At 38.3% G+C, this 14,398-nt stretch overlaps 1 protein-coding gene across 10 annotated transcripts in view; it reads left to right on the top strand.

Moving 5' to 3' along the window:
- The window catches only part of TJP1 (tight junction protein 1), a 119,934-nt gene that overhangs the window by 37,425 nt on the left and 68,111 nt on the right, over positions 1-14,398 (top strand). The gene's annotated exons all lie outside the window — the stretch shown is intronic.

Genomic DNA, 14,398 nt, shown 5'->3' with positions numbered 1-14,398 from the left:
AAACTTGATAAAAAGTAGTAACCTTGTTAAGGAAGGAGCCAAAATTTTGGCTTTTTGTTTGTTTGTTTGTTTGTTTGTTTTTTTTAAGTATAGAACATTGGTGGTGAGGTCAGTTTTGTGGAGAAAATGACAGTTTGGAGAAGGGCAATTGGAGGTGTCCTTTAAGAAGCTGGAAATAGGAAAGTGGAGTAAGAATTAGAAATGAAAGCTATAATTTTGGAAACAGAGCCACAAGCGTGAGTAACCAACGGGCTGATAGAAGGACGCAGAGGTAAAAAAGAACCAGTCTAACAGCCGTAGACATTTAAACAACATTTTGAGAACTACCAAGGTATAGTGGAAAAACTGTAGGGGTCTTATGACTTCTGAACTAGTTTGGGCTTACCACTAACTGATTTTGAACAGGCCTTTCAGATCTCTTGGGACCTCCTAGAATTAAAGTGTTATCAGAGTTGATAAAATCCTAATGTCTCTGACCAAGTCCACAGAGAAGTCCTACATAAGGTCTAGTTGGCAGGTAGTGGAGTGACACATAGGATTCCAGGCCTTCTGAATTCATTTGTAGAAAGGAAGTTGAACAAATGATTGCCGAGGAACCATTTGAAAAAATTGGATCCATCCATTTAAAAAAATTTTGATCCCTGTGTTCACTGTGAAAACACATGACTAGAATAGTTTCCATAGAATGTTGAGGGTAGATTGGAAGAAGAAGAAGGGGAGAGGAGTCAAACTACAAAAACTATAGGAGTAAAACTGTATAAGGTGAGAAAAGTTAGAATTAAGTTAGTTGGTTATAGAAATTTGGCATGAAAAACAGGAGAAAAAAGGCAGCAGGGAGAATCTTTAAGTAGAGAATTGGGCATATTTGAAGGAAACAGAAAAATCTTTGGAGGAGAGGTTATTCATATTATGTAGTTATATTTCTGCAAATGAATCAACAGTCAACCTTCAGGAATTTTTTTCCCTTTTTAAAAAATCTTTTAAGGAATCAAGAAATACTATAACAGATAAGTGGGCAAACCTTTTCTGTAAAAGGTCAGATAGTAAATAGTTTCAGCTTTGTTGGCCATATGTTCCCTGTTGCAAGTACTCAGTGCAAAAGCAGTTACAGTGAAATGTAAAGGAATGGGCATGGCTAGTGTCCAGTGAAACTGGGCAAATAACTGAACAGATTCCAGGCCTCTTGTTTATCATAAACTCAGTTTCACTACCAGGCACAGGTAGAAATACATATTATTGTTGCTTATGGCTGCCTGTGATGTCGAAAGGACAAAATATAATGAAAATAAAATTCTTTGATGCATTTAATTCCATCCAAAAGCTATAATCGTGTGTGTGGTGTGTGTGCACATACAGATCAATGAGATCATATTATACTGCTTTAAACTACTTCTCCCATCACCATAATAAAAACCATTATCTTGGACATTTTCTCATGTAAACATAAAAATCAACTATATTTTGACACACCGAAAATTTTCTTATGGTAAAGATATATGAGAAAAATGGATTCTTTTCCATTTCTTTTGAAAATCCCTCTGAAAAGCACCATGTTAGTCTTTTGTAAATCCAGTACAGAGCATACGATTACCTCAATAATAATAATTCTACTACTGTCAATTTTGATTACTGGAAACAGTGTTAAAATTTTTTAACTATTCCTCTATTCTATCCTGTTCCTCTCCCCATTTAAAGAAATGGTTTTACTCTGTGTAGACCATATAGCTATTATATAATTTAACCTTTCTCCCTTTAATCCACATTTAATCCTGTAAGTAGGTGTATATTTAATGCTTATCATCAGTCCTTTTCATGTGCCTCTTGTCATTTTGATTGTCAGAAAGTTATTTTCTATTAGGAAAGGATCATGAAAAACAATATTCCCTGTGTTTTTCTTATATGTTTATTAGCTTTTCTGTGCCCTTTTATACTTGAAGATTAGCTTTACTGGATATAAAATCCATGGCTCATTGTTTTCCTTGAGTATCTCAACTATGTTATTTTTGGCATAATGTGTTGCTACCCAAGTGTGATGATAGTCTAATTTATATTTCTTTTAAAATTATAGCTCTTTTTGCCTAGATGCCAGAGAATCTTCTGCCTTAAAATCTAGTCATTTTATTTGAATATATTTTGGCATTTCCTCTGAATTGATATTCTCAGGTATCTACAGTGATTTGTGTCATTTGAGTATACAGTTTCAATTATATATAAAAATATATGGGGGCTTCCCTGGTGGCGCAGTGGTTGAGAGTCCGCCTGCCGATGCAGGGACATGGGTTTGTGCCCTGGTCTGGGAAGATTCCACATGCCGCGGAGCGGCTGGGCCCATGAGCCATGGCTACTGGGCCTGCGCGTCTGGAGCCTGTGCTCCGCAACGGGAGAGGCCACAGCAGTGAGAGGCCCGCGTACCGCAAAAAACAAAACAAAACATGTATGTATGTATGTATGTATGTATATATATATATATATATATATATATATATATATATATATGGAAGGATATATAAAATACATATATTAGGAAAGTTCTTTGTTTAATTTTAGTTTTACTATTTTTTCCATTATTTCAGTTTAGTCTTTAGCTATTCCTATTATCCGTGTGTTGTATCCCTTTTGCCTGTCTTCATTATTTGTAATTTTCTCTCAAATCCTTTTTAAAAAATCTCCTGAAACATTTCTTTTTTGTTTTATGAAAGATTTCTTTTTTACTTTCTGTTTCTTTCATAGTATTATGTTTATTTGTGTTCCTATCTAAAATGGCTTTTTAAAATTTCTAATTAACTCTTGAATTTTGTCAGCCTCATTTCTGAATTCTTAAAATTCTTTTTTTTTATTCTTTGAGTTTTTGAATTTTATTTTATTTTTTACACAGCAGGTTCTTATTAGTTATCTGTTTTATACATATTAGTGTATACATGTCAATCCCAATCTCCCAATTCATCCCACCCCCCCACCACTTTCCCCCCTTACTGTCCATACGTTTGTTCTCTACATCTGTGTCTCTATTTCTGCCCTGCAAACCAGTTTATCTGTACCATTTTATTAGGTTCCACATATATGTGTTAATATACGATATTTGTTTTTCTCTTTCTGACTTACTTCACTCTGTATGATAGTCTATAGATCTATCCACGTCTCTACAAATGACCCAATTTCATTCCTTTTTATGGCTGAGTAATATTCCATTGTATATATGTACCACATCTTCTTTATCCATTCGTCTGTTAATGGGCATTTAGGTTGTTTCCATGACCTGGCTATTGTAAATAGTGCTGCAGTGAACATTGGGGTGCATGTGTCTTTTTGAATTATGGTTTTCTCTGGGTATATGCCCAGTAGTGGGATTGCTGGGTCATACGGTAATTCTATTTTAGTTTTTTAAGGAATGTCCATAATGTTCTCCATAGTGGCTGTATCAATTTACATTCCCACCAACAGTGCAAGAGGGTTCCCTTTTCTCCACACCCTCTCCAGTATTTGTTGTTTGTAGATTTTCTTATGATGCCCATTCTAACTGGTGTGAGGTGATAGCTCATTGTAGTTTAGATTTGCATTTCTTAATAATTAGTGATGTTGAGCAGCTTTTCATGTGCTTCTTGGCCATCTGTATGTCTTCTTTGGAGAGATGTCTATTTTGGTCTTCTCCCCATTTCTTTCTTTTTTTTTTTTTTTTTGTGGGCCTCTCACTGCTGTGGCCTCTCCCATTGCGGAGCACAGGCTCCGGACGAGCAGGCTCAGCGGCCATGGCTCACGGGTACAGCAGCTCCGCAGCATGTGGGATCTTCCCGGGCCGGGGCACGAACCCGTGTCCCCTGCATCGGCAGGCGGACCCTCAACCGCTGCGCCACCAGGGAAGCCCCCTCCCCATTTCTTGATTGGGTTGTTTGTTTTTTTAAATATTGAGCTGCATGAGCTGTTTATATATTTTGGAGATTAATCGTTTGTCCGTTGATTCGTTTGCAAATATTTTCTCCCATTCTGAGGGTTTTCTCTTCATCTTGTTTGTAGTTTCCTTTGCTTTGCAAAAGCTTTGAAGTTTCATTAGGTCCCATTTGTTTATTTTTGTTTTTATTTCCGTTACTCTAGGAGGTGGATCAAAAAAGATCTTGCTGTGATTTATGTCAAAGAGAGTTCTTCCTATGTTTTCCTCTAATAAGAGTTTTATAGTGTCCAGTCTTACATCTAGGTCTCTAATCTATTTTTAGTTTATTTTTGTGCATGGTGTTAAGGAGTGTTCTAATATCATTCTTTTACATGTAGCTGTTCAGTTTTCCCAGCACCACTTACTGAAGAGACTGTCTTTTCTCCATTGTATATCCTTGCCACCTTTGTCATAGATTAGTTGACCATAGGTGCGTGGGTTTATCTCTGGGCTTTCTATCCTGTTCCACTGATCTGCATTTCTGTTCTTTTGCCAGTACCATATTGTCTTTTTTAAAATTTTTTAATTTAATTTAATTTAATTTAATTTATTTATTTATGGCTGCATTGGGTCTTCACTGCTGCGTGAGGGTTTTCTCTTGTTGCAGCGAGTGGGTGCCACTCTTCGTTGCGGTGCACAGGCTCCTCATTGCGGTGGCTTCTCTTGATGTGGAGCATGGGCTCGAGGTGTGCGGGCTCAGTAGCTGTGGCTTGTGGGCTCTAGAGCACAGGTTCAGTAGTTGTGGTGCGCACCGGCTTAGTTGCTCCTTGGCATGTGGGATCTTCCTGGACCAGGGCTCGAACCTGTGTTCCCTGCATTGGCAGGTGGATTCTTAACCACTGCGCCACCAGGGAAGCCCCCATATTGTCCTGAGTACTGTAGCTTTGTAGTATAGTCTGAAGTCAGGGAGTCTGATTCCTCCAGCTCCGATTTTTTTCCCTCAAGACTGCTTTGGCTATTTGGGGTCTTTTGTGTCTCCATACAGATTTTAAGATTTTTTGTTCTAGTTCTGTAAAAAATGCCACTGGTGGGCTTCCCTGGTGGCGCAGTGGTTGAGAGTCCGCCTGCCGATGCAGGGGACGCGGGTTCGGCCCCCGGTCTGGGAGGATCCCACATGCTGCGGAGCGGCTGGGCCCGTGAGCCATGGCCGCTGAGCCTGCGCGTCCGGAGCCTGTGCTCTGCAGCGCGAGAGGTCACAGCATTGAGAGGCCCACGTACCAAAAAAAAAAAAAAAATGCCACTGGTAATTTGATAGAGATTGCATTGAATCTGTGGATTGCTTTGTGTAGTATAGTCATTTTCACAATATTGATTCTTCCAATCCAAGAACATGGTATATCTCTCCATCTGTTTGTGTCATCTTTGATTTCTTTCATCAGTGTGTTACAGTTTTCTGAGTACAGGTCTTTTACCTCCTTAGGTAGGTTTATTCCTAGGTATTTTATTCTTTTTGTTGCATTGGTGAATGGGACTGTTTCCTTAATTTCTCTTTCTGATCTTTTGTTGTTAATAGGAATGCAAGAGATTTCTGTACATTAATTTTGTATCCTGCAACTTTACCAAATTCATTGATTAGCTCTAGTAGTTTTCTGGTGGCATCTTTAAGATTCTCTATGTATAGTATAGTGTCATCTGCAAACAGTGACAGTTTTACTTCTTCTTTTCCAATTTGTATTGCTTTTATTTCTTTTTCTTCTCTGATTGCCATGGCTAGGACTTCCAAAATGATGTTGAATAATAGTGGCAAGAGTGGACATCCTTGTCTTGTTCCTGATCTAGAGGAAATGATTTCAGTTTTTCACCTTTGAGAATGATGTTTGCTGTGAGTTTGTTGTATATGGCCTTTATTATATTGAGGTAGGTTCCCTCTATACCCACTCTCTGGAGAGTTTTTATCATAAATGGGTGTTGAATTTTGTCAAAAGCTTTCTCTGCATCTATTGAGATGATCATATGGTTTTTATTCTTCAGTTTGTTCATATGGTGTATCACATTGATTGATGTGCGTATATTGAAGAATCCTTGCATCCCTGGGATAAATCCACCTTGATCATGGTGTATGATCCTGTTTGCTAGTATTTTATTGAGGATTTTTGCATCTATATTCATCAGTGATATTCATCTATAATTTTCTTTTTTTGTGGTATCTTTGTCTGGTTTTGGTATCAGGGTGATGGTGGCCTCATAGAATGAGTTTGGGAGTGGTCCTTCCTCTGCTATTTTTTGGAAGAGTTTGAGAAGCATGGGTATTAGCTCTTCTCTAAATGTTTGATAGAATTCATCTGTGAAGCTGTCTGGTCATGGACTTTTGTTTGTTTGAAGATTTTTAATCACGGTTTCAATTTCATTACTTGTGATTGGTCTGTTCATATTTTCTATTTCTTCCTGGTTCAGTCTTGGAAGGTTATATATACCTTTCTAAGAATTTGTCCATTTTTTCCAGGTTGTCCATTTTATTGGCATAGAGTTGCTTGTAGGAGTCTCTTAGGATGCTTTGTATTTCTGCGGAATCTGTTGTAACTTCTTTTTCATTTCTAATTTTATTGGTTTGAGTCCTCTCCCTCTTTTTCTTGATGAGTCTGGCTAAAGGTTTATCAATTTTGTTTATCTTCTCAAAGAACCAGCTTTTAGTTTTATTGATTTTTGCTATTGTTTTCTTTGTTTCTATTTCATTTATTTCTGCTCTGATCTTTATGATTTCTTTCGTTCTGCTAACTTCAGGTTTTGTTTGTTCTTCTTTCTCTAGCTCTTTTAAGTGTAAGTTTAGGTTTGAGATTTTTCTTGTTTCTTGAGGTAGGCTTGTATAGCTATAAACTTCCCTCTTAGAACTGCCTTTGCTGCATCCCATAGGTTGTGGATCGTTGTGTTTTCATTGTCATTTGTCTCTAGGTACTTTCTGATTTTCTCTTTGATTTCTTCAGTGATCTCTTGGTTATTTAATAATGTATTGTTTAGCCTCCATGTGTTTATGTTTTTTACGTTTTTTTCCTGTAATTCTTTTCTAATCTCGTAGTGTTGTCAGAAAAGATGCTTGATATGATTTCAATTTTCTTAAATATACTGAGGCTTGATTTTTGATCCAAGATGTGATCTATCCTGGAGAATGTTCCGTGCGCACTTGAGAAGAAAGTGTAATCTGCTGTTTTTGGATGGAATGTCCTGTAAATATCAATTAAATCTGTTTGGTCTGCTGTGTCATTTAAAGCTTCTGTTTCTTATTTATTTTCATTTTGGATGATCTGTCCATTGGTGTGAGGTGTTAAAGTCCCCCACTATTATTGTGTTACTGTTGATTTCCTCTCTTATAGCTGTTAGCAGTTGCCTTATGTACTGAGGTGCTCCTATGTTGGGTGCATATATATTTTTAATTGTTATACCTTCTTGGATGATCCCTTGATCATTATATAGTGTCCCTTCTTGTCTCTTGTAACATTCTTTATTTTAAAGTCTATTTTATCTGATATGAGTATTGCTACTCCAGCTTTCTTTTTTTTCATTTCAGTTATTGTATTGTTCATCTCTGTTCTTTTATTCTTCCAGGTGTTTGTTCTTTAATTCTTCTAGGTCTTTGTCAGACATTTCTTTCATCTTTTCGATCTTTGCCTCCAGTCTTTTTCCGAGGTTCTGGATCATCTTCACTATCATTATTCTGAAATCTTTTTCTGGAAGGTTGCCTATCTCCACTTCATTTAGTTTTTTTTATGGTGTTTTATCTTGTTCCTTCATCTGGTACAAAGTCCTCTGCCTTTTGATTCTGTCTTTCTGTGATTGTCTAAAATTCTTATTTATATTCTTTCATGTCTTGTGTATTTTTTTTTTTTTTTTTTTTGCTGTATGTGGGCCTCTCACTGTTGTGGCCTCTCCCGTTGTGGAGCACAGGCTCCGGACACACAGGCTCAGCGGCCATGGCTCACGGGCCCAGCCACTCCACGGCATGTGGGATCTTCCCAGACCGGGGCACGAACCCGTGTCCCCTGCATCGGCAGGCAGACTCTCAACAACTGCGCCACCAGGGAAGCCCATGTCTTGTGTATTTTTGTAATGCCTTTTCACTTGTTTTGTAATAGTAACAGTTTTTTTTGTGTGTTTTTTTTTGTTTTATGCTCAATGCTTTTTATATCCTAAGAAATCTTTGCAAATCCCAAAGTCACCGACATATTCTCCTGTTTTCTTTTAGAAGTTTACAGTTTTAGCTTTTATGATCCAGGTTTATTATCCATCTCATTAATTTTTGCATATGGTGTATCTAGTTGTTCCAGCACCATTTGTTGTAAAGACCACCCATTCCCCATGAATTACCTGGAATAGTAACAGTTTTGATCCTTTATTTTTCTTTTTTTGAGTACTCTTTTTGGCATGCTTTCATTTTCTGTAGGGATATTCTGCTACTCATTGTGTTTTATAGTGATTTTCTAAGGGATTTGATCATAATCCTTTTTTGCTCAATTTTATGGGAAATTAGCTTTCTTGAGCTTCTAGAAATTGGCTTAGTTTTCTTGTGTGTGTGCATGCACTAAAGAAACATAACTGCTGCTTTCTGACATTTCCTAGGCCCATGCCTTTTGTACCCTTTCATCTTTTGCTGTTCTGTCCCTGTCTAGTCTGAATCCACTGGCAGGTCTGTGTTGAGAATTCCTAGGGGTTACACTGCTCTAGCCCATTCACGCCCTACTGCAGGCTCCTTGCTCTCACTGACAACTGGAGAGGCAAAATCCCTCCCCGTTTCAGCTGTTGTTCTCGAATTGCCCTGCCGTTCTTTCCAGTAAATACCTGTTAGTTATTTGGGGGGTTCTTCAGGTCTAAGGTGTGTCAGATGCCTTGTGGCTTTCTTCCCAAGTAGGTTTTGGGAACACACAAGTCTCATAGGTGTTGCTCATCCCCAGCTGCTTCCTCAGGGGGGTACGTTGGTTACCTGTGGGTTTTTTTTTTTTTTGCTGTATATACGGGTTTTGGTTTGCTGTATAGTTGCCCTGCTTGTTTTTATTTGGAAATTCAAGAAATTCCAAATCCATGCTACTACTCTGGCTGCTAATGAGGTTTTAGTGCTCAAATTAGTGTGAGTTTTAAAAGACAACTCTATAAAGGGAAATTGAGTTAAAATTAAACTGAATAATTAGCTAGATACTTGTTTTAGTGCCCTAACATTGATGAGCCACTTTGTGTTAGGCCCTTTTAGGGTTGTACTCAGCTGGGATATGTAGAAGAATATGTAACCCCCTCCCAAATGAACCTCTGATACCCAGGCTATTTACAGTGCTGTGTGTTAAGTAGCAGAAGTGTGTCTATGTGGTCAGAGAGCCTACAGGATGGGCCACTTGTGCCTGTGAAAAGCTAGGTTGGTTTTATGAAGGAGATGTTGTTGAACCTGGATGTTGAAGGGTGTGATGCTAAAGGAATCCTAGGCAGAGAAGAAATGTGAAAGCTTGGAACTTGATGATGCATGGCATGCTTAAGTGGGGGTCAGTAGTTAAGTGTGTTTAGGGTAAAGACTGGGGTGCTGGGAAGCAAGTTGGCGTTGCATTTCAGGATATTGCATGTTAAGGAACTTGGACCTCTGGGCAATGGAATGACAGAATTGGGTTTGTTTTAGAATAATAATCCTTTGAACATGATGGAGGGTAAATTGTAGTGCAATGGAGGTAAGAAATCTATTGAAAAGGCCAAAAATAGGACTGTGGTGGAGATTTAAGCCTAAAAAGGTTTCAGAGAGAAACCTTCCCTAAGAGGGAAGGGAAAGTGTGAGATAGTCGAACCTTTTATAGTTTTTGATGATCACCCTGGTCTGATATTCACAAAGCTTTTAAGGCTAAGGTTCTCAGCCCTGGCTGCCCGTTAGAATCACTTAGGAGATTTTTTTTTTTAAACGCCTGCCATCTGCCCTCCTCCAGTTTTATTTAATTGTTGTGCGGTGGGGGGTTTGGAAATCATCAAGCAGTTTTGAGACTGATCCCAAATGATTTTCATCTGCAGACAGGGTTGGGAATCACAGACTTCCTGGGTAGTCATTAAATGAACTGCAGCCAGCGCTGATCCAGCAGGATGACATGCCCCACAGAGTGCTGGCGCTGCGTGGAAGCAGTATGCTCTGCCTGTGTTTGATGCCTGGCTCATGCAGCCAAGACTGTACTTACTTATTCACAAGCAAATCTTAGGAAGTATCTACTCACCTCCGCCTTCCTTATTGAAAGGTCCTTATGTTTTTGGCATTTCTTTAATATTTTTGTGTTATGTTTTTAATTTTTAAATAAAAGAATTATCAAGCAAGATCTAAATGCACAGTATAAAAGTATACAGAATAAAAGATTAGTGCTAGCCTCCTCCAAGGACGGAAAAAAAGCCAAAGAATAACACACCCCTCCCCAAATTGCCCTGGAGGTAACCCTTGGGTGTTTTAGGTTTTTTCCAGTATTTGCAGTTACAGTCTGTAGTGAATAACTATGTACATATGTATTTGCTTATTTTTGGAGCTGTATATGTAATCTTCAGGGTACGTTGCTAGAAACTGGTTCACTCTGTTGAAGGATAGAGTGCTTTTGAGGACTTCCCTGGTTGCCCAGTGGTTAAGAAGCCGCCTTCCAACGCACGGGACGCGGGTTGGGTTTGATCCCTGGTCGGGGAACTAATATCCCACATGCTGTGCTGCAACTACTTGAGCCCCTGTGCCACAACTAGAGAGCCTGTGTGCCGCAACAACGGAGCCCATGCTCTGGAGCCCGCGTGCCACAACTAAGACCTGACGCAGCCAAAAATATAAATAAATAAATGCATACATACATACATACATAAATGCTTTTGTAATTTTGTTAGGATTGCCAAATTCCTCTCCTAAAGAATTGTAGCAGTTTGCATGCCCATTAGCAGTGGTGCCTATTTTTCTACAGCCTCCTCAACAAAATGTGTTGTTGTACTTTAATTTTTACCATTCTCTGTGTGGTTTTGTGTTTCTTATGAGTTTTAACATTTCATATCTTTTGTAAATTGCTTCATTGGGTTTTTTTGTTTGTTTGTTTTGGGTTTTTTTTTTTTTTTGCTCTTTTTTCAGTGTTTTTTTAATATCAATGTATGGGCTGAGGACCCCAAAAGATCTCTGAAGTCTTTTTATGCTTAGGACAAACTATTTTCATAACAACACAAAAATGTTATTTGTCTTTTTCACTGTGTTGATAGTCGTAGTGAAGGTACAGAAGCAGTGGTATGAGGTAAAACTGGCCTCATAGCCCCAAACCATCCTAGTAGTTCTGGGCTTACTCACAGTTTATAAGAACAATCCCAGTTTTGCTGCAGAATAACTCAGAGCAGTAAAAATTACTAATTTTACCACACGTCAGCTTTAGAATAGACATTTAAAAAATAATCTGTATATTGAAATGGGAAATATGCATAAGGCATTTCTGCTTTATACTGAAGTACTTGCATGATTGTTTGAATTGGAACCTCAGTCAGCTGTGTATTTGTGTGTGTAACACCACTTTTACTTGAAGGAATGGTTATCCAGACTGGAATATTTGACAAACATTTTTCTCAAGTGAGTACCCGTTGCTTCAAGGAAAACAATTCTGATAATAGTTGTTGCCAATGAAGAAAATTGAATTTTAAAACAAAAATTAAAATTTGGAAAACATTTATCTGCCACTATGAGATGAGCTCAGTACTTTTCACTACTTAAAGACTTTGATTGCATTGGTGGTGATATTAAAGTATGATTTTTGTTTTTTTTTTTCTTTTTGCGGTATGCGGGCCTCTCACTGTTGTGGCCTCTCCCGTTGCGGAGCACAGGCTCCGGATGCGCAGGCCCAGCGGCCATGGCTCACGGGCCCAGCCGCTCCGCGGCATATGGGATCCTCCCAGACCGGGGCACGAACCCGTATCCCCTGCATCGGCAGGCGGACTCTTAACCACTGCGCCACCAGGGAGGCCCTAAAGTATGATTTTTAAAAAATATTATATAGTGGTGAAACATGTCATCATTTGAAAGATTTACCTAAATAATTTCCAAATGACCAAGACATGCTATTATAAAATCACGTTGGATAAAATAATCCATTCAAAGTGCAAAATAGGCCAGTGGATGGGTATTCATGTAACAGAGTAAGTACAAAAAGTCTACTGATACGGTTTCAGGTTGCACATTGTAGCCCACCCATTAAGAAACTATCACTTACCGATATAAAATCAAACATGAATATCCATAATTATCTAAAAGGTTTACTAAAATAACTCCTCTCCTTTTCAACTATGTGTGTGGGTAAGGTTCTTCATGTACTTTAACATAAAATGAAATATTAAAACAGATTGAAAGTATTTTCTTGAATTTTTCTTTCCCTTGGTCATGAATGTTGGATTTTGTCAAAGGCCTTTCCAGGGTCTGTGGATATAATCTCTGAATTTTTTTCTCTAGGTTTATTAATAGGGTCTCCTATACAGTGGCTTTCCTAATACAACAGTCTTGGAAATAAATCACCTTGTCATGGAATATTTGTATGGTGTTGGCCTTTATAAATGATGTTAGGCTTTAGTATTTGGAGGAGGGCTCTGTCTTTTTTAAATTAATTAATTAATTTGTTTTTTAAATTTTTGGCTGTGATGGGTCTTCGTTGCTGTGCGTGGGCTTGCTGTAGTTGCAGTAAGCAGGGGCTACTCTTGTTGCAGTGCTTGGGCTTCTCATTGTGGTGGCTTCTCTTGTTGCGGAGCACGGGCTCTAGGTGTGCGGGCTTCAGTAGTTGTGGTGTGTGGGCTCTAGAGCACAGGCTCAGTAGTTGTGGTGCATGGGCTTAGTTGCTCCGTGGCATGTGAGATCTTCCCAGACCAGGGCTCAAACTCGTGTCCCCTGCATTGGCAGGTGGGTTCTTAACCACTGTGCCACCAGGGAAGCCCTGTCTTTATCGTGGATAGTCACCATCAGATTTAGATATCAATATTATAATTGCTTCTTGAAAAGAGTTAGAAGCTTTCCTTCATTTTAGGATGCTCTGGAACAATTTATGGAGCATCAAGGCTATCTGGATATTGATGTTTTGGTAGAATTCCCTGTGAAATCATCTGTGCCTGGTGTTTTTTGTGGGATAATTCCGTCATAACTATCTCTGTTTCCTCTTCAGCGATGGGGTTGCTTAAGTCTTTATTTCTAATAGAGTCAATTTCAATAATCTGTATTTCCCTACAAAATTATCTGTTTTATCTAAGTTTTCAAATTTATTTGAACTTGTTCTGTAGTCTCTTATGTTTTCTGATTGTGTGCTAATAGTTATTTTCTTTCTAATCATTTTATTTTTGAAATTTTAGGCCTACTTCTAGCTATTTTGAAATTTGCATATTCTCTGGTTTTGAGCTGTATTAAGGGTATGGTTCTGTGTAGTGATCTGTTTTGTATTATTTTGGAGACACAGATTCAGGCAGTTGCCATTGTCTTCTGCCACCCAGATGTTTTCCTGTTTATTTGTTTTTTCACATTAACCTTTTCTGGGGGGTATTAGCTTTTATTGCAATCTAATTCACATACCATACAATTCACCCTTTAAATGTACAATTTAGTGATTTTTAGTATATTCACAGATCTGTAAGACCATCACCAGAGTCACTTTTTAAGCATTCCGTCACCCTAAAAAGAATAATGTTACTCATAAACCATCCCTCCCCAATGTCTCCATCCCTTTCTACACCCCAGCCGTTGACAATCACCAGTCTGTTTTCTGTTTCATACAGATTGGTCTTTTCTGAACGTTTCATCTAAGAGGAATTGTATGGTGTGTGTGGTCTTTTATGGTTGGCTTCTTTTAGATAGCATCATGTTTTCTATGTTCCCCATTTTGTAGCATGTATCAGTACTTCATTCCTTTCTATTGCAGATAATTCATTTAATGGATATACCATATTTTATTTATCCATTCATCATTTGATAGACATTTGGGTTGTTTGCAGTTTTTGGCTGTTAATAAATGCTGCTGTGTGTGGGTATAAATCTGTTTGCACATGTTTTCATTTCTCTTGGTTATATACCTAGGTGTGGAATTGCTGGTGTTTATTCTTTTTTAAGAAGAGTTTTTCTCTTTTCTTCTTCTTTGGCTATTTCAGTAGACTTTGGGGTGAAAGGGGTGGTCGTGATGTATCCCCTGTCCATGGTGGGCGTGGTCTTCTTTGTGGATGGGACAGTAGTGGAAGGAAGTCGTTACCTTTGTCCTCAGGTGGTTTGGATTGTAGAGCATAGTGTAGTACAACGTTATATGAAAACATAGCCTCTGATTTTTTGATTCTGGAGCCCTAGGAGAATATTGGCTGTTTCTTTTAGACTACTCTGAATACTTCATTTCCTTTCTAGGGAATGGTGTGGATTTCTTTGAGATTAGGTAATTTTTATTTTTATTTAATTATTTTTTTAGAGTGAAAACTTCTATATTTAGAATTAGCCAGCTGGACTCAGTTTAGATGATCCCAATTTTGTTGGCAACATCCAAAGCATCATAGTCAGGAGCCAGT

The sequence above is a fragment of the Mesoplodon densirostris genome, chromosome 4, assembly GCF_025265405.1.
Source record: "Mesoplodon densirostris isolate mMesDen1 chromosome 4, mMesDen1 primary haplotype, whole genome shotgun sequence".
NCBI lineage: Eukaryota > Metazoa > Chordata > Mammalia > Artiodactyla > Ziphiidae > Mesoplodon > Mesoplodon densirostris.
This window is presented reverse-complemented; position numbering and strand designations above follow the sequence as displayed.